General features: G+C 35.8%; 1 protein-coding gene across 2 annotated transcripts in view; it reads right to left on the bottom strand.

Annotated features, from left to right (window-relative positions):
* LOC120417512 (uncharacterized) overlaps positions 1 to 21022 on the bottom strand; it is a 165387-nt gene that overhangs the window by 105701 nt on the left and 38664 nt on the right. For both annotated transcript variants that reach the window (XM_039579591.2, XM_039579592.2), the window contains exon 2: positions 14444 to 14480. The gene's annotated coding sequence lies outside the window, so the exon portion shown is untranslated. The remainder of the gene's footprint in view (positions 1 to 14443; positions 14481 to 21022) is intronic.

Below are 21022 nucleotides of genomic sequence, written 5' to 3'. Positions count from 1 at the left end.
GCCAGAAACATTTTCCAAAGCGAATTCATCAAAATAATTATTTCAATATCAAAAACATTGCGGTTGTTGGGAAGAGTGTGCAATTTTATCTGAAAATATCCCAAATTTCCAATAAAACCTTTATAAATTTTTCCCTTATTTGCAATCACTTTGCATGCTTCAGGAAAAATGTTCCTTGCATCATTTCCAATAAGAAATGATATGATCTGAAGGATAAATCATGTCCATGTAGATTTATAACAATCCTTAATTGAAATAGACGAAATTTCGCCTCATAGGAAAAAAGGTCAAAAACTTCAAATAAGTATAACTTTAATTTTTCCCGACCAAAGATTTTCGTTCGCCCTGGAAATGAATGGGGATGTTCCACACTTTCATATGTACATGACAATTTTCTTGCTATTTCTCAAAAAATACTACCCCCCTGAAGAAGACCCCGTGCCTTTAAATTATCCTATTTTATATGCAATAATGCAATATGTTTGTTTTTGCAATATGGAATATGATTTTTTTTACATTGAAAACTTTTTTTAATTAAAAATTTACCCTGCAATAGTAGTTAATGCAACAAGTTGCAAAAAGAGAATTTTTTCAGCACGAGTCGTACATTTATCCAACGAGGTTTACAAAGTTGGATAAATACGAAGAGTGCTGAAAAAATCAAGTTTTGCAACGAGTTCCATACAACATTTTTTGCAATTCCAAAAAACACACACTGAGTGAAATTTTGTGTAAAATTTTCATGTATTTTATCAATAAATCAAAAAACTAACTTAATCCACCTATGTGGTTGGTGCCTTCCTCACTCTTTTCCAACAATGGGCGATATGTGATATGATGGGTTTGGACACAAATTTCGTCTGATTTCGTTAAGTTCCGGAATACACAAAACACACATATCACTCAAGGGCTCATAAGTGGCATCTTAAGTGGTCATAGCTTGAGACAGGGTTGCCAGATCTTCAATGTTTTAGACTCGTTGGAAAGGTCTTTCGATTATCTTACCAACGATGGGTCGGATGATGGATCCGGACATAGTTTGCATACATTTAAGTGAGATCCGGCTACAAAAAAGTACATAAATATCACTTAAGTGGTTATAACTCAAGACAGGGATACCAGATTATCGATGTTTTAGACTCGTTGGAAATTTCTTTCGATTAACTAATCAACGATGGGTCGGATAATGGGTTCGGACATTGTTTACATAAATTTAAGTGAGATCCGGCTACAAAAAGTACATTAATGTCACTTAAGTGGTCATAGCTTGAGACAGGGTTGCCAGATCTTCAATGTTTTAGACTCGTTGGAAAGGTCTTTCGATTACCTTACCAACGATGGTTCGGATGATGGATCCGGACATAATTTGCATACATTTAAGTGAGATCCAGCTACAAAAAAAGTACATAAATATCACTTAAGTTGTCAGAACTCGAGACAGGGTTGCCAGATCGTCAATGTTTTAGACTCGTTGGAAAGGGTTTTCAATTACCTAACCAACGATGGGTCGAATGATGCATCCGGACATAGTGTACATACATTTAAGTGAGATCCGGTTACAAAAAAGTACATTAATGTCACTTAAGTGGTCATAGCTTGAGACAGGGTTGCCAGATCGTCAATGTTTTAGACTCGTTGGAAAGGGTTTTCAATTACCTAATCAACGATGGGTCGAATGATGCATCCGGACATTGTTTACATACATTTAAGTGAGATCCGGCTACAAAAAAGTACATAAATATCACTTAAGTGGTTATAACTCAAGACAGGGTTGCCAGATCTTCAATGTTTTAGACTCGTTGGAAAGGTTTTTCAATTACCTAACCAACAATGGGTCGGATGATGGATCCGGACATTGTTTACATACATTTAAGTGAGATCCGGCTCCATAAAAGTACATAAATATCACTTAAGTGGTCAGAACTCGAGACAGGGTTGCCAGATCTTCAATGTTTTAGACTCGTTGGAAAAGTCTTTCGATTACCTTACCAACGATGGGTCGGATGATGGATCCGGACATAGTTTACATACATTTAAGTGAGATCTGTCTACAAAAAAAGTACATAAATATCACTTAAGTGGTCAGAACTCGAGACAGGGTTGCCAGATCGTCAATGTTTTAGACTCGTTGGAAAGGGTTTTTGAATACCTAACCAACGATTGGTCGGATGATGGATCCGGACATTGTTTACATACATTTAAGTGAGATCCGGCTACGAAAAAGTACATAATTATCACTTAAGTGGTTATAACTCAAGACAGCGTTGCCAGATTATCGATGTTTTGGACTCGTTGGAAAGGTCTTTCAATTACCTAACTAACGATGTATAACATGATGATGTTTGGTTCAGTTTACTGCCATTTATTCAACTTCCGAAAAAATGCAAAAACACATTTTTATACATAACTTTTGAACTACTTATCGAAACTTCAAACAATTCAATAGCACCGTATGGGACCCTAAACCAAGTCGAATGCGACTGGTTTGGTCAAAATCGGTTCAGCCAATGCTGAGAAAACTGCGTGACATTATTGGTCACATACACACACACATACACACACACATACACACACACATACACACAGACATTTGTTCAGTTTTTGATTCTGAGTCGATATGTATACATCAAGGTGGGTTTTCGAGCTTTGAATAAAAAGTTCAATTTTAGAGCAGGATTATAGCCTTACCTCAGTGAGGAAGGCAAAAATGTTGAAAAGTGTTACTTTTCAAAACAAGTGCTGAAAAGTTCAACTTTTTAGCACCCATTTGAGTGCTGAAAAGTGGAACTTTTCAGCATTTATTTTGAAAAGTGTTGCTATTCGATTCTGTTATTTTTGGTACAGAAAAGTAGGCTATTTTGTCGTTCAAGAATGACAGGAAAAGAAAGTAGTTTCACGACGGAATTGCAAAAAGTTAATTTGCTCAATGTAAGTTTGCATGCATCCTTTGCGAGTTATCGTAATTTAACTTTTTTTTGCGAAAATGTTACTTTTTTAAAAAATCTCAATTTTTCAATGTGTTTGCCTGTAAAACTCAGTAATATGTTTTGAACAGAAAACAGAAAGTTCAATCAACTTTGCAGAAGATTGAAGCTTTGAATATTTATTTGGGACGTAAAAATTTTAATTTTGGTCATGTTTTTGGTAATCTGTAAAGTGAATAAAAATAAAGGATTATGTGCCAGAAAAAGTCTGTAATTTTATTGCAGAAAATTTGTTTACACAATTTTTGAAGTACCGTAAAATAGATTGCGATTGATAGGGTATTTTAACCATTAGTGGACCCCCTAGTAGAGCCGAAGCACATTTTTCAGAAATTTTTCAATATTTTAAGCACTTTTTCATAACCCTTTGTACAAAACAATGAAAACTGAAGTCTTTTGAACAATTTTGACTATTTGTTTCATCAGTTTATTTGTTTTAGAGCAGAAAAATAGCCATTTGAAAAAAAAAAATTCCTGTTATGGACCCCCTTTTCCTATAGTGGACCCGGTCCATAATCCGATTGTGGACCCGGGTCTACCATAGGCAAACTGTTATTTTTATACCAAATTTAACCGATATTCGATGTTTTGATGCATGGTGTAGGTCTAATGATAGATATAATGAATAAAAGATGGATTTTGCTCACTTTTCATCATAAACAAATATGTTTTGTTAGCAAAATTGGCTTTAAACAACAACAAAAATCTAACAGACATTTTAACACATTTATTTCCGAAAAAAATCAGAGAAAACGTTTCAAAAATCACGGTAAACATAAAAATAATTAAAAAAAAGAAATTTTGGTGAACATTTTTTCATATTAATTACATGAATGGTTGACCGAAACTTAACAATAGATTTGTTTACAGTTGCGGATAAAATCACGCATGTTTATTTAAAAAAAATGTTTTGTTCTTGATTTATTATTATAAAATATCATTGCAAATTGCAATTATGATGCTTCAGTTAAGTACAATTGACTATAGTTTTTATCAATTATATTTTTTTACGGCTTCAGCATTTTTGGTACTTTTAACATGAAACAGCTATATTTATACTCATAATTGAAAAAAAAATATGCGTTTAGGTTGATAACAACAAGCATTTATTGTATGTTTAAGAGAAACTTTTGCTTAAATGCACAGTTTTCTTCATTTTTGAAGGTTTAATTAACAGGGGTCCACTTTTGGAAAAGTTTTAGTTATTTTAGTAAAGTTCCTTAAAATTACATTATTTCGACTTGCTGAAGTTAAATAATCAGTCAAAAAATTGTTGGATAGCTAGTTCAATCATAAAATATAAATGCAGTTTTGTTGTGAAAATGTTAGTGGCCATGGCTGATTTCAGATGCCGAACTCAAAACACTTATTTTGGTAAAAAGGACAATTCAATATCAGTCAACATTGATTTAAATGATGCTGAACATGCCAAACAAAAGATTTGTAGGCAACAACACGCTTGAAATTGTCATTTTATTGAAGTTTTCATCAAAAATCCTTCAGAGGGTCCACTATAGGAAAGGGGTCCACTAATGGATAACGTACCCTAACTCGGGTGACATTGATGGAATTTTTTTTTTATGCTAAATAAATAAAAAATACGAAATAAAAGAACTAGGAATGGTTTGAAACTAAACCAAGCTTAGTAAAGAAGTGTTCAAAGTAACTCATGAAGTAGTTTTCAGTAAATTATGAAATGTTTTAACAGTTAACTACGATTATGTAAATATTGTTAAAAGGGTTTTTTGTCTTATTCTTTAGACAACAATAGTTTTAAATTCAAAAATATATTCAGAGTTAGAGGTAGAATAAGATTCTTAGTATGTTTGAAATTTTCTTTTAATTTTGCAATCTCGACCACTGTGTGCTGGTGTTATTGCAATACATTCCTTAAGTTACGAAAAGAAAATAACTGATCGACAGATTGGCACCATAATCGAACGAAGGTAAACCATCAACAAGTTGCAAAAAAAAAACCCATCAACAGTGACGTTCAAGTTCGATGCGAAACTGGTTTTTCGCTTCTGAAAGCACTTTACTTCTATTTTCCTTGTTGGGATTTCATAATGTGGTGCTTTCCAATACCTCTGGCAGCAGTTGATTTTATAAAAAAAATGCATTAATTTTTTTTTTTTGCGCCTGGCTTCTTAAAATGCAGAAATAGATAGTCAAAACTTCAATGAATTCTCACAAGCGCATCTTTTGATTTTCTAATTTATTTCATACTGAAAGCGTGTTTTCAGCATAGCATTCAGTATTCTATGATTTTTGTTTTCACGATTAGCATTCAAATCATTCACAAACTATAAAAATTTCGATAAGTAAATAACAGTCTATTCTGCTCAGGCCAGTGTTGCTGTTAACATTCGGGGATCGAGCAGGATATTTTTCTTGAAAGGTGTAGCTATTTTTGCGAAGATTTTAGATTTAGCAATAATATTCATAAATCCATAAATATAAACTTTGATTTAAAGAAAATTGTTTGGTAGAAACTTTTTATGATAATGTAGCAATTTGTTTATAACATGCTGCACAAAAATTACCATCAGCTCCTCACTCTATTCATTGGCAAACGGGTGAAGTTAAACCTCCTTCGTCATAACTCAATGCTCAACCTCTAATGCTTTGTCGATGTTTTGCCGTGCTAGACAAGTGATAAACACTATGTTTTAGTTTCATTCAACAAATTGAAAGTGAGGTTAGGTTGGTAATCTTTTACAGCGTCTCATTATTATGCCAAAAAAACAAGATAATAACTCATTGGCAACCACTTTCGTTGCTCTCAGCCAATCTTGGGAGGGCAGCTTAAGGTGAACATCACATCAGCTCTACTAACGGAATCGAATACTAACTACGGGGTGAGCAAGTCACTGACTGATTTATGTTCGGCTGGTCAACTGACTCACGATGGCGCTCCTCTTAATGGCGTTGGGCTGAGAGCTAACCTACATTTTAAAAATTCATCATCAATATTTCTTCTGCTCATGGTGTCTGCTGCTCAATTCGGAGGCGTCCATTCGTTGATGGTTGGCGATTTGCACCTGCTAATCGCAGTTTTAGTGGCGAGTTTTACGTGCTTCATTTTTAACCTTTGTTCAACAAAAGAAATAAAAATAATCGAGCATCAATAAATTTAGGTCGGAACCATAGTCTGCAAGTTTTCTCAAACTTTGTAATCGTTTGGGAGTCAGAAGAATCGAGGTATATAAAATAATACAAAACCTCAACCCAATAACAAGTTCTAATAGCAACGAGGTAGAACCAATTCCAGGTTGCCCTACATTTCACACTAACCCGCTCTGACTCGATTCGATTTGCACCGTAATTATCACACCGTATCTTGGAAGCGGTTTCCCTTTTTGGCATCGGATCGGTTCTTGCAGCGAGACCAACTCAAGAATCGCCCAGTAGCGTTGCGGGCTCGATCTTCATCATCACCTCCAAGTCGGGCTTCCCATTACGGCCTCGTAACGATTATCGTAAACGGCCCATGAAGCAACTTCTTCGCAAGTTCTTGTGGTTGTTGCAGCTCCTACCTCTGCGGAGCCCGTTCGTTCGTTTGCCCATCAATCCCGCACCGACTCTGGTTCAGTAGGTTACCAGTGGAATTCCAACGGAGTTTACCGCGGAAAGGGTCTACCAAGGCAGAAGCAGCAGCAGCAAAAAGTCAAATTAAATTCAGTTTCCTCATTACTTATTAATGGAGGAACGTTAGCCAAGGAGGCACATCGGCCGCAAGTTACACAATTTGAGCGCTGACGCGCGGACTTTGTGGTGTGATTATTTCAAATTTTATTACTTGTTTAAATTTGTGCGCAGTAAACTCCACTTGGTCACTCTCTTTATCTAGGAGCACCTCTCTAAAAGAAAAATGCGTCTAACAAATGATACCACTTTGCCGACGGGGATGGGTCTGGGGGTCATATGGGGATACCTTTTTTGTTTTTTTTTGGAAAAATGTTGAATAAGTGCCGTATATCGTTAACCTACTGGCCGCCGAGTTGTTACGAAAGGGCAACCACAAGTAAGCAGCAGAAGAAGAAGAATTTTATTTTTACATTTTATTAACGTTTTTTAGCGTTGCTTGACTCATGTGTTTAACTTGTTTATTTTAACAGTGGTGATGTGAGGTTCGATTGTTTGTATCAGAAGCAAGCATTATCCGAGAAATTTTGTAATACTTTGTTGATTTGTTAAATCAGAATACCGTAAACCGGGGTGACTTTGATAGGATTTCAATTTATTTTTCGAATATTTTCCAACTGGTTAGGTTTTTCTCAAGATTATTATTTTTAAAACATGTACTTGGGCTGGCCACACAAAGTCCATGCACTATATTTGAAAAAAAAGTTTTTTTCTATAATGTTTAGAAAAATAGTTACGTTAAAAATTCTTATTTGAAATTCCGGGGTGACTATCAAAGTCATAGTTTTTCTTGTTTAAATCAGATGAATGGTGTTCAAACTTTATTTTTACGTTAAATGTACCATCACTAAGGTTGCTGATATAGTTTTTAAGAAAAAAATCAATGTTTATATTTAGTTAACTAAGTTTATATGTCTTTTAACAAAATATATAAAAATTTTGGGTAAAAGTTTAAAAAAGTCGGAATTTTGGATGCTATTCGTTAATACTAGTTTTGTTTATGAAATTATCGATTAATATTGCATTTTTAACTGAATTCGAAGCACGAATCACAAGTTTTCACATTTTATATGAAATTTGTTCAACTGTAATTGCCTATAAATTCAGAGATTTTTTCGAATTTTGTTTCAAAAACACATATTATTTAATATTTACATTCTTATTTTATCTTCTCCTAGTGGAAAATTGTCTTGAGAATCCGAAAATGCATTCCATTTTCCGATTTGATATCATGTTCATTGAGAAAATCATGACACTTTGAGAATTTTGAAATAATGCCTTTCATCAACATTTTCTTAATAATAGTTAAATAATTTTTTAAACTTTTCAAAATGTTATGAAAAGTTCTTCTTGAGGTACTTTGAGCCCTTCTCTACCACGGTAAGTAGGATTCTTAACCATTCCGTACGTATTTAATTTGTATTCTTTATTTTGCGGAAAAATCTCAATTCTATCAAAGTCACCCCGGCTATCAAAGTCACCCCGTTTTACGGTAACTGATGTTTCATCATCATTATTATTAGTTATTATATTTTGAGTAATTGTCTATGTAATTTTTCTTTGTACGGTCCAGAATGGATTATCCGAAGTCTCAATTATCCGAAGTTTCGATTATCCGAAGTTCGATTATCCGAAGGTTTGTATGGAACTTTGGGTAATCAAATCACGAACAATTTTTTTTCGTATTTTTTTAAACATTTTACAATCAAATTTGAATGGTTGATTGCGAATTAATTTCTAAAATACTTTTTTTTTTTCAATATTTCATCACCGCCATTTTGGCAGCCATCTTGGCCATAAAAATAATGAATCACCTTAGAGTAGTTAAGAGGTCATACTTATGACCAACAATAAAAAAATAAGACAACTATAAAACAATATTTTCGTGGTTCAATTATCCGAAATTTTGATTATTCGAAGTGAAATGTTGCCTTCGGATAATCGAGTCTGGACTGCACTAGTTGAATTGGATGAAACTTTTTCCATGCATTCTAATGTTAAAATTCTTATTTAACATCTGCAGGGCTAACGGGGTCAAAACTTACGCAAATCACCAAGGAGGCCAAACAAGTTGGAAAAGAAACTTCAACCGACTGTATCTCGGCAAAAACTCAATTGATTAAGATGATTCTTGTTGCATTCGATCCGGAAGGAAGACAAGATCAACAATCATTTTTTTCCATTTAACTATTATTTTCTGAAATGTCTAAAATTATTCTGAGGATACAAAATTTCGTATATAATAGGAAAAAACGAATGATGCAAAATGACCACTATTGACGTTGAGAATGGACAAATTTTCATCCAAATTAAAAAATACGAAAATGCAAAATCGAAAAAAAAACGTTACTTAATCCACCTTTTGTGGTTGGTGCCTTCTCCCATTTATAGAGTGATTCCAACCCCCCTAAAGTGTCCACATGGTTTATGGATCTCCCCTAACGTGATCGCAACAAATAAGAGGTCCTAATAAAAATAAGTGATGAGTAAAAAAAAAACAGACTACCTGCAGACTTTTTACCAAAATTATACAGACACTGCCCTTGATGAAAACGGCATCCCTCTACACGGCTTTTTCGTGGCGTTCAGACTATAGACCCTAAATAGATCTCTAGTTCAGACCCAGGGGGATGCAAATGGCCAAGGTATGTAGATTAGTAAGGTAAGGCGGGTTTTCCAGCTGTCAAAATAGTTAGTTAGCACGATATCCGGATTTTATATGGCGATTTGCAGAAAAGTGAAAAATTGACCATCTTACAGGGAAATTTTACCGGATTTTTTTTGTAGAGTTGATAAGCATGCCAAACTGAACCGAAATACGCTTTTAGAACACAAATATTTTTTCAAAAAAAATATATTCAACTGAACGCGTTTTTTGGTTCAGTTTGGCATGCTTAACAACCCCACAGAAAAAAATCCGGTTAAATTTGCCCGGAAAATGGTCAAATTTTCACTTTTCTGAAAATCTCCACACAAGAAAAAATTGTGTAAATTTGGAAGGTGTAATTTTAAAAGGTTGAATATAACAGCTTTTATGATGAAATTTTACCTCGATTTAGACTGAAAAAGTAACAAAGTGAAAATGCGCACAGTAAAAAATTTTTTTTTATTATTTTTTTTTCATAACATAAATTCTGATTTACCGTAGTAAAAGTCAAAATACACAGCTCTTCAGTTAAATGTTTCATGTGATAAAAGTACAACTTTAAATGAAGTTATCGGACAGATGTGTTCTTAAGGATCCCAACTATAGTAGTTTATTTTGCACATAAATTGAGAAAAATCAACTTACATAGGTCATCCTTGTAGCCCTGTTGGTTAAAACATCAAATCAGATCAAATCAAAAATAAATTGAGAAAAACCACCTCAAAAACCAGGAGGATGCTAAAGGCCGCCATCTTGGGTGATTGAGATTGATAACGCGCGCAAACTGTGTCAAATAACACAGTAGTTAAGTTAAACGTTTCATGTGATAAAAAGTACAACTTTAAATGAGGTCATCGGCCCGATGTGTGCTTAATATCCCAACTTAAGTAGTTTATTTTGCAAATAAATTGATAATAATCACCTCAAAAACATAAACTTACTTTTAAACGTACATTGCGTTAAAATTTTACATGAAAACAATAATTAGATTATTTTCATTTTATGCCTGCAGTTTGTGTACAGTGCACAGTAGCTTTGTATTGGTTCCGTAACGAACAGCTGTTCTTTTGTGCTGGCGCCGTAATTGACAGCTCCCTTTTGTTTTGGTGTCAAAGTTGACAGCTTGTGTTGGCTGCGGGTGAGCTGCCTGTAGTGAGATATAGATGTCGCCCCCTGTTCAGACCCGACTAGAGGGTGACGATTCTCGAGATTTTCAATATCCCGGAAATCGAGAGTTGTATTTGGTCATTTCCCGAGACCCGGGAGTTCTTTTTACAAGGAAGAGTAGGGGAAAGTGGGGCAAGTGTAACAAGCTAAGGAAATGCTCGTAATAACCCATTAAAAAGTAAAAAAAACCTGTCGGATTTCTTTATAATCATCTTATTCTAGGTCTTGACTAAGACTTTGTCAAAGCAAGTTTTTAAAAAATCCTGTTTTTTAATGTAAAAAATTGATTTTAAAAATTTTGATTTTCCGTACGTTCTACTTAACTAGTGGGGCAAGACGAACAACCCGTTGGGGCAAGAGGAACAATGCATGAAAAAACATGTTAATTTGCTAATAATTGAACTGTTATCCCTCAGTTACATCAGATTAGAATGTATTTGAAAGGTTTCTTCCATTTTTAGATTAAATAATAATGTTTTACTAAAAATTTTATCGTTTTTACGAAAAAAAAATTACTTAGATGATAAATAGTAAATTTTCATAATATCACTATTTTTTGTATGGACAATTTTTTTAACGATTGTTAATCAGTTTTTAAGTACTTTCATGTATTTATTTCCCAATAAAATATGTTGTTGCAGCAATCCGTATTTTTTCCATACTAAAAATCCATATGGTACACTTGCCCCACCTGAACAAGATTTTTTGAAAGCTCTCAACAAAAATAACCAAAAGTTAAATCATACTTTGTAATAGGTGCATGGCATTGGTAGGGACACTACTGATCTAGGAAAAATAGCACTTTGATAAAATGAGCCTTAAAACGAGCCCAATACTTTCCCAATATTATAAGAAAACAAAGGTTTTGAAAAAAACTTCATTAAATCTTATGCCCCGTGGCGTTTACGTCGTTTTGGCGGTTATCTGGTAGAAGAATCAGCTAATTGCATTGCTAGCAACAATTCCTCATACTGGAAATAACCAAAATTGTAAAAATTACGGCCGTACGAGCGATTGTCCCTCTTGCCCCATATGGTCGTCTTGCCCCACCTTCCCCTAGTAATTTTGTTTCTTTTCAATGAATTTCTACAATTAATTCATAATTATTCTATGAAACGTTAAATAGTTTTTTTTCTTTTTTAAGGTCAACTGTAAAAATTTGTTGAAGAAATATTTACAGAAATCAGAAAAAAAAACAAAATATTATATAATATTTAATATAATCAAAATAAAATTGAATATTAAGGTTGACGTGAAACGAAAGAAACTATCTTGATACAGCTAAATTACCTTAAGGAATTAAAAAAAAACAGATTATGAGGATTGCTATGCTCGAGAGAGAATATGAAAATTGAACTGATTTTGAAAAAGATTTTCCCTCTTAGAAATAATAAATAAAAATAATATCAAAAAACTTTACATTTCATTTCTGGGGTGTAACTACTAAGTATGCTTTAAGGGTACACAGCAACCAAGGAAGTTGTTGCCTTCTTATTCTAAAATTGTTGAACTTACGGATCCAATCCTGAAATAATTTGATTGTAAAATGTGACAAACTTTGTTGTATATCTTTATGCAAATAGTAACTAAGGGGATGAATACAAATTTGAGTCGATAGTTCCCGTAGTTTTGAAGATATTAAAATATCTGTAGCAAAAATCGGGGTGCAAAAGCTCTGGTTGATGTGCACCGTTATGGTAAATTTTGGGGTCTACATTTTTTTGGCTTCTCACAATTATAGTTATTATAATTTTTCACGTGTTAAGCCACTTTCCGAATAAGGAGATAAGAGAAGCATTGGTTTATTCGAACTTGAACATTGAACATTCAACGTTCAACGTTCCTTAAAAATTTAGAATTTTTCAAATAATTTAATGATTAGTTTATATAATTTTGCTTCGATATTTATAAGTTTAAAATTACCCGGGAGTCTCGGCCAAATTTTCCGGGAATCGAGAGGCCCACAAATGGTCGATTTCCCGGGAAAATTTTCCCGGGAATTCCCGCTCGTCACCTTCTACCCAGTCACGACGTTCTTGCAAGATTCTAGCAGAATTCTTAGAAAGCTGGATATTCTTAGAGCACTCTAGCTGAAATGTTCCACCGTTCTAGCAGGATTCTGACAGAACCAGCTCTGCTAGAATATTTCGTGACTGGGTAGACCCGACCATTTGAGGTTATAGCCTTTCCTCAGCGGGGAAATAGATTAAGTATCAATATTCACGAGTTTCTGGAAGTAATCTTTTTTATTTTGATCCGCGAATAATGTTTTGGAACATATAAAAGAAAATAGTGAGGACGATCTCATACGCCCCACAATGGAAGGTCACAGACCTTACCCGATCAGAAAACCCTTTCCTCTCTGTCCCGATCGCACATTGCCCGAGTGACCGACATCCAGTGTGAAATAACGTATCAAACCACGATGGTGTTGTTGTTGTCGTTATTGTTTGAAAAGGAGCCGATGTAAACACGCGGGAGTGTTATTCCGCGAGAGAAAGCCCACAGTTTGAATGAACAAGAAGAAATAAAAAGCGCTGAATCACACCAGATGCATACAGTCTGCCCTCGGTGAGAAAAGAATTCACACATACGCACGTGCATACACATGAATGGGCAACGCAAATGTACCGTAAACGAGCAAACATTGTCCAAAAGGTGGTTTGCGCAACAAAAGGAAGTGTGTGCGGGGCTTGCGATTCAGTGCCTTCGTTTGGACAACCTGGGTTGAACAACTTGAACAAAGGTTTATAGTTACGTCGGTGTTCGGATTTGACAGCTGTCAATTTCGGGTGTCATAGCATTTGAATTCTGGAGTTTTTTTTTGAAAAGGTCCTATAAACCAAATTTTCATTTTATGCTTTTTGAGTGTTTTTGAATACCCCTGACTCAAGGCGGTTCTAAAAACACCCGAAAAGCAAAAATTTCAAATTTGGTTTATAGGACCTTTTCAAAAAAAAAAAAAACCCCAGAATTGTGCATTCGTTTAAAGGCTTGTGGACAAGAGTTCCAACTCTTGTCAACTTGACACATTACCAAACCTTCAAACGAATGCACCATCAGATTAGTCCCGTCCAGGGCGTAATCTCCGCGAAAACGACTGTCATTATGGTTATTGAACATCACAATGGGCCCCCAAGTGTGTGACATTGCCGTTGATTGGCGCGCTTTTATGGCGGAGATTTCGCGATTTTCAACCTTATTATGATTAGCAATGCAGATTCGGCCGAGATTTCCCCACCTCAAGGGGCTCCATAAATCCTTTCCAGACGGAAGCCCGCATGGCCATTCATTAATCGCGGCTATTCAACCCGGGTGCGGGAGAAAGTTCGATCTTCTTTCGCGGCAGAACCGGTTCATAAATTTGGGAATCCACGTCGTAAAAAGATACTATGGCAAAGAAAGTATTCTCCGTCGTTACAACTGACCGATTGAGCTACTTTGTTGTGGAACAGGTTCTTACCCCTTTCGAACATTCGAAGTTTTATGGGGAAGATGCGACTTGGTTGATAGTTAGGGTGGTCTAAACTTTAATGAGGAGCGTAAACAAAGTAGAGATAATGTTTTGTCGAATATCTTTTCAGGATATTTTTTCGAATGATCTTCAAACTTAATTCAGTCAATTTCACACTTCTAGGACCACCCTAACGATAACGCAAAAGTTATGCAAAAAATCCAACCATATGAAGGTAGGTCGGGCATAGTCGAAGAAAGTTGATCTAGCGAGTTTTTGCCAACCCCGCGGGAGATCCAAACTAGAGGTTTATTCCTGCGGAGTCCACAAAACAAAACTTGAAAGTTGCAGACTGGAACCTGTCACGCAGCAAGTTGTGGCTTCAAGGCCGTCTCGGGAAGATCATGCTAGGCAGAGGTACAGCATCGAAGGGAAGTGCCAATTACTGGCGATGTAATATATAGCGACCACTTAGGCTTGTGTAACGGTTTACGTTTGCAGGTTGGTTCGAGATTAAACGGAATTGTCGCGATGGATGAGCCTTACCTGGTGACCTAGATGCCGGTGGGAGATGGGCAGTAATCTGGAAATGAGAAAAAGGTTTGTATTAATAATGGTAGAGGTGGAAGAAATTTTTAATGATTTATTTTCAGCACCAATTTCTTTGCAGAAAAGTAGAAGCTTTCAGCCCTTGTGTTGAAAAGTATTTTATTTTTAATCTGAAATTTTTGGTAGACCGTTTCGTAAGTAGTTTCACGGTTTAAATCCCAATTACCATTTTCGAAGAAAAACATCACACTGTGAAGGTGGTGTTTTGTTGTTTTGTTATTTTGATCGAACTCAGCGGAAAGTGAAATGAACGTGTCACAACAATGGAAAATAGAAAAGCAAATTCTGTCGAGTTGTTTCAGCAACCCCAACCACAATCCCTTTGGACAATCGTCGTCATCTAGCTGTGAATTACCCATCCAAGACAGCAAAATCCAACGCAGGTGTGAGCACCACGAGACCACCCTGTGAGCGATGAGCAAATGTCTGATTAATTGCGGCGGAAATTGAAAGTGAACTTTTTTTTCTCTCCTAACCACCTGCCGGGGGTGGGCCAGATGCCGCCCACTTTCAACGCCTTCACCCACCACCCTGAACTAAGGTTCCATTTTATGTGCGATCACCCCCCGTCCGTAAAGATATTGTAGATGAGATGGGAACTTTTCGCGATAAGCACAATTTTCTTGGAAATCGAGCGATTTCTTTGTTTTGGGCGCCGAGGCAGGGCGCGCGTAACTTTCGATATGAAAAACGGTGGAAAATTGGATCGGAATCCTGGCCTTAACGCACTTGTGCGTTTCTTCTGTGATGAAAAAAAAACCCCAGCACTTCCACAACGGCTCGCAATCACGAACTTGTCGATATACTGGCTGCAGCAGGTTGATGCACAAAAACGGCAACTTGCAGCAGCATTATGCAATTTTGAAGCAATTCTTGCCGCTGTATGCAAATTGCAAATTGTTATGCACCGCTCCAGAGCCGAGAGTGGATTCCAGCAAATGAAAGTGAACGGATGTTGACTAATGAACTAACGGAGTTGAAGGAATCATTGTTGCAAGTTGTTTGTAGGAAAATTTTGTCTTCATCCATAAACCAAAAGAGAAACTAAATATGATTCTAAATGATGTTTTAAAAACCTGCATATATGTTTCCGAAAGCATTTTCAATATTCGTATTACATTTGACTATAGTCCCTTCGAATTATAATTTAATATACTCACAAACAAAAATGTATCATTTCCCAAATTATTCATGATTTACGGATGTTTACTAACACGGAAATGAAACAAAACTAGTATGGAACTTCTACAAATTTACTATGGAGAATTTTCACTGTTTACCTCTTTTTAGAGAAAGTTTCCCAAACCCCAATCAACTTTTCCTAGGGTATTTGACCCTATTATGGGCCTAGTACCTATTTTGGGTCTACCAAACTTAATTCAACGAAATTGAGGATTTCACCAAATCTGACAGGAATCTGCCACTTGATAGTGGTACGTGCAGTCATTATCTTCATTTTGGTGGACAAGAATAATTTACTTTTCCCTTCTAAATTAGAAATAAAGCAATAAAAATAGCACTCTTCACTTTTTTCTTGGCAAATCGCTAATTGCCCATTAGGGCGAAAATTTTCACCACTTTTGCTTACCGCTTGTTGACACTTCATCGCTCAGCACACGAATGAGAGCCGTCCCCCGAATCTCTAACCACCGGCAAAATGTTTTTATTGGTGGGTTGCACAATCCCGTTGCAAAATCAATCGCTTAACTGCCACCAGATCAATAAAATAACTGATTAATAACTTCGTCCATTTCGGAGAGAATGGCTCTATATTCAGTCCATTTGACACTTCTACAAATTGTGACAGTGTGTGTGCGCTTTTCACAAGTTACAGTCTTTCTTGTATATTACGGGTTTGTTGTTTGGCTACGCAACAAATGTTTAATTATGTTCAAAACTCGTAAAGAATGATATAAATCATGTCCAAGTTTCTTACGCACGTAATGCAAGTGAAATCAATCGTTCTAATGTTGATTTGTGGCTTAAAACATCACAAAGGCTGAATATGTTTGTCGACCGAATTTGTGCGGCTGTACTGTACAAGCTGGGGCTGAACCGTACGTCAAAAAAGTTCGCCACGTGCTTCGCTATTTAAACCAATCAGAAAGTAGGCCGAAAATATGTACAAAGAAGGTCGTATGCTAGAAGCAATATCCCCAAAATAGGGACAAAAAATGTTTCAGTTTCTCGGGCTTATGCAGAAATATAAAGTATTTTCGTCAAAAATGTGATTAAGTAAGAGCATTAGCATTGAAAAACCAATTTATTCATGTAATAAAAGCAAGGCTGCCTATAACAGCCTTTGAGAATACATGAAATAAAAAGTGCGCTCGGCTTAGTAGGCCCAAAATAGGGACAAATACCCTATGCCCAAGTTTCTTATAGGTTTTGATCCGGGCTACAACTTTGTAGAACATCAGATATTTTTTGGAGTATAAAAAAATATAGCTTGCACTAAATAATTATCTGTATCTTTCTGGGATTGATTCCTAGCGCGTTGCATTGTTCTACAAAGTGGTTCGCTGGATCCAAACCTATAAGTAATCTCTTAATTGAGAAAATTTCATCAATTATAGGAAAACATTCTCGAAGAAGAGTTGAAAAGTGAAAAATACATTAATTAAATTTTTTGAAACTCCATTATGACTTCAGTTCAAGAATGGATTAACCTAAACCTTAACCAAACGCTCAAATTTCAGGTTAGCTTCTCGGGCCTTAGTTTTTCAATATTCCGACTGAGGCGCTCGAAATAAACACTTTTGAGCAATTCTATACCGACCGTCAAATATTGCAAATTTTGTTTGGTATAAAATTTACATTTTTTCAAAAATCACAGTTTTTTTAAAGTCATAGCTCGGCGCCAGATTTTTTTACCATACTTCTCTATGGCTCAAAAGCTGCGGATTTTTGTCCCCTAAAACATATCAAAAAATCTCAAAAATAAAAAAATACGTATTTTCGAAAATTGAGTTTTTGTGAAAAAAAGTTAGTAAAAAATTTGCAATTTTTTTCCATGTACCCATTTTTTCTCAATAGTCCTCAATAAAACCTACAACTTTGCCGAAGACATCAAATTGATCAGAAAATAAACTCTAAAGTTACTGCTGTTTAAATATTTACGTACCATTTTTGTATGGACAGCTGCCAAAATTGTATGGAGACTTGTATGGGTGAACCAATGACACAAAATAGCTTCTTTGGTCCTAAAGAAGGCCTCCACAAAGTTTGACCCAAATCAAAAAATACAAAAAATAAAAATAGCCGAAATTGGCCGATTTCAAAAAGAATTGCTCTGTTGTCTTTTTTATACATCAACATTTTTTTTTGCGCAATCGATTTTTTTGTATGAAAAGTGGAATTAAAAAATGGGTATACTTTTTATAAGTAATACCTACCACATTGCTGAAGACACAAAATCGATTAGAAAATGGGTAATGGGAAAATGGTTATTGAAAAAAACCTCTTTTTTCGCATGTTCAAAAAAGGAAGGGGTCATATCGCCCCTCCGTCACGAGATATCAAAAAACGGACCTCGGATTCGTGATCAGCCCTAGTAACATTTTAGGTTTTAAGTAGGCCATAAAAGCCCATATAGGCCGTATGAAGGTTTCCAGAACCATGATAAAACCTGTAAGTTTAAAAATGTTACTAGGGAGGGACAAAAGTTACCCCTTAGGACAAAGTTTAACGCAAATCGAAGAGGGGTTGGAGCAACTGCTGTGTGGGTTTGCGGAGAATTACCCATATTGTGTAATATAATAATGGCTTTCTTATAAATTTTACTGGTAAATAAGTTACATTATCAACAAAAATAGTTTATTTTGTGGAAGAAACCTGAAACGGTACACGATATCGAAATTTATGTAAAGTACTTTTTGATTATAAACTTTATCAACTTGACTTTGGCATCAACCTGACTTTGACATTCCTCTTTCGTTAGTTCACACATGAACGAACGAGCGCAACTCAAATTCACTCACACAATCTTTTGTCATCTTACCGCCTCTCCCATTCGCGCAGAGATGGTTATTTTGATTTTTTTCAGAAATTTCTGTCACCTTCTCCAGTGACTGCATTCAAATGATTGCTGTCACCACGCAACACCGCAAGAAAGAGAGAAAAAGGAAAGAAAGAGAAAGAGCATGCGCGTTCGCGTCGCGCGATTGCTTGAGTGTTGAGCTCGACGTTCGTTCGTTTCAACTTCGTGTGCGTTCACTGATGGACTTTTCGTATTGACGATCATGGTAGGCGCTCGCAGTCAGTCAGCTCACGGCTTGTTTAAAGGTTATTTTTATAAACTTTAAAGAATTTACCCTGTTGGGGAACTTTTCCGAGTCAGGAGAAATGTTTTTAAAAATTTTCTATGGGGGAAAATTGATTTTATCTTATTTAAATTTGAAGTTAATCCGAGCACTTTAGACTAAATATAACATTTTTATTCAACACTACAATTACGTCGCTAGCCGATTTTTCTAAGATGTACAATAATTTCTTGACGTGTTTTTCTCTATAAATAAAATGAGATTTAAATTCAACTTAGAATGTTTGATTTGTCACTATGAAAATGATCGAAGAAGCTGTTTAGGAATCAAAAGGAATGAATATCAAAGAATTAAAAAAAAAACCTTTCTATACATTAAAATATGTTAAACTTTTCAGAGATTTGTTTTAATAGTTTAATGTTTATTCTGCAAATTCATTCTAGATGATATTTGGTACGAATCCACATTAGAAGAAAAAAAAGAAATGAAATAAATGAATTGATAAATAGGAATGAAATTGATGTTTCAAGATAAATTTGAAAAAAAATAGGGAGAAAAATCATATTGCAGATGAGCATGAGCATGAGCATGGTTGACTGCCAATGAGCTGCTACTCCGTTTTTGACGGATCAGCTGGAGTTACACAATGAACCAACAGATGAGTAGTGGGAGCTAATCATCCTCACTGTATAACCCCTGAAGATCTCTGCTTTAAGTCAATACCGGCGCCCCCCCCCCCCCCCCCAAGGAGATGCAGTTCAACAAAGGTAGGAATGTTAGTCCGATAGTTGAAGTTGCAGACTCATCAGACACAGAGTTTGTCGCACTATACCTGTTGACACCGCATGAGACCGTTGAATCCACAGCATCTCCTTCAAGCATCACGGGAAGTGGGGGAATTGTGTTAGTAGGGGAAGGAAAGGGAAGGTTAGGATTCATCTTGGTAGATGATATGACCAGAAAGTGAAACATAATCGTTGCCTTCGGAGCTACGACGCTATGAGAAGGACTTATCATTCGCGTTTTTTTTACTTCTTACCGCCGGCGTGCCATCCGAGCAACGATGCTTTGGGATGGGCTTTCGAAACGAAATGAAATTTGAATCAACGCATTATTCGGTGATGTACAATTTAAAATAGATCCGGATTCATTATTGGTAGATGATATGACGAGAAAGTGAAACATAATCGTTGCCTTCCGAGTTTCGATGCTATGAGAAGGATTTAATTATATACTCAATCCCGTTGTTTTTACTTCTTAACGTCTGTGTGCCTTCCGAGCCACGTAGCTAAGGGAAGGGCTTTCAAAACGAAATGTTAAACTGTTTCAATCGATTTCATGAAATTTTTCGCGCACGACTTCTTTGTAACAAACTTCACCACGAATTTACCCAGTCCGGACCGCGAATAACCGGCACAACAACAGAAAGACAATATATACATGACGACGCGAAGCCTTCTATCAATAAAATCAAGAATCTTCTAGCACTTTCTCGCAGATTCTCGCGCTTCGATTCGCCAACTGATCTCCCCCACGAACACCACACGACTCGGGAGAAAGATCATATTGCAGATGTTATAAAAACTGACGACCGAGATGTACAGTTTTCCATGATGTAGGATATTGAAGACATTTTTTGGGAATTTGAAATTAATGTATTGATGAAATAACAAAAAAAATCTTAGTTTCAGCGATTTATTTGATAATTTTTCGAGATTTTTGCTTAAAAGCACTGTATAAATACTTAAAAATTAGATAAAATCATTTTTCCCCGATAGAAGATTTTGAAAAACAGTTTTCCTGACCCAAGACAGTCCCCTCAACAAGCTTCCGGGAGAATTAGCGAGGTTCATTGAAGTTTTATAAAATTAACCTCTAGAAGAGCCATATAGCATGCAACGATCGATTCGATGATGAAAGATGATGTTACAACGAGAATTGTTAAGATTTATATGAAATTTAAATATTTTTTTTTTCTTAACTTATTTTTATTAGGTCCTTTTAGGTGCAGTGACCAGGTTGGGACCGAGGATCAGTATAACAATATATAATAACACAAAAAAAACTCTTTAAATTCCATACTTGGAGATCATGTAACTGACGAGGGTTACTTGGTCCAAGCGGGTCTTGCAGGTCTTGAACCTACCGATGTACTCGGAGAAAATCCCCCACAGCTCAGCCGAACTGTAGAGTACCTCCCCGGCTTCCTTCTCCGTGGCTCCACCATCTCGGGGGCCACCTTGGCTGCTTCCTG

The sequence above is a fragment of the Culex pipiens genome, chromosome 3 (assembly GCF_016801865.2).
Source record: "Culex pipiens pallens isolate TS chromosome 3, TS_CPP_V2, whole genome shotgun sequence".
In the NCBI taxonomy this organism is placed as follows: Eukaryota; Metazoa; Arthropoda; class Insecta; order Diptera; family Culicidae; genus Culex; species Culex pipiens.
This window is presented reverse-complemented; position numbering and strand designations above follow the sequence as displayed.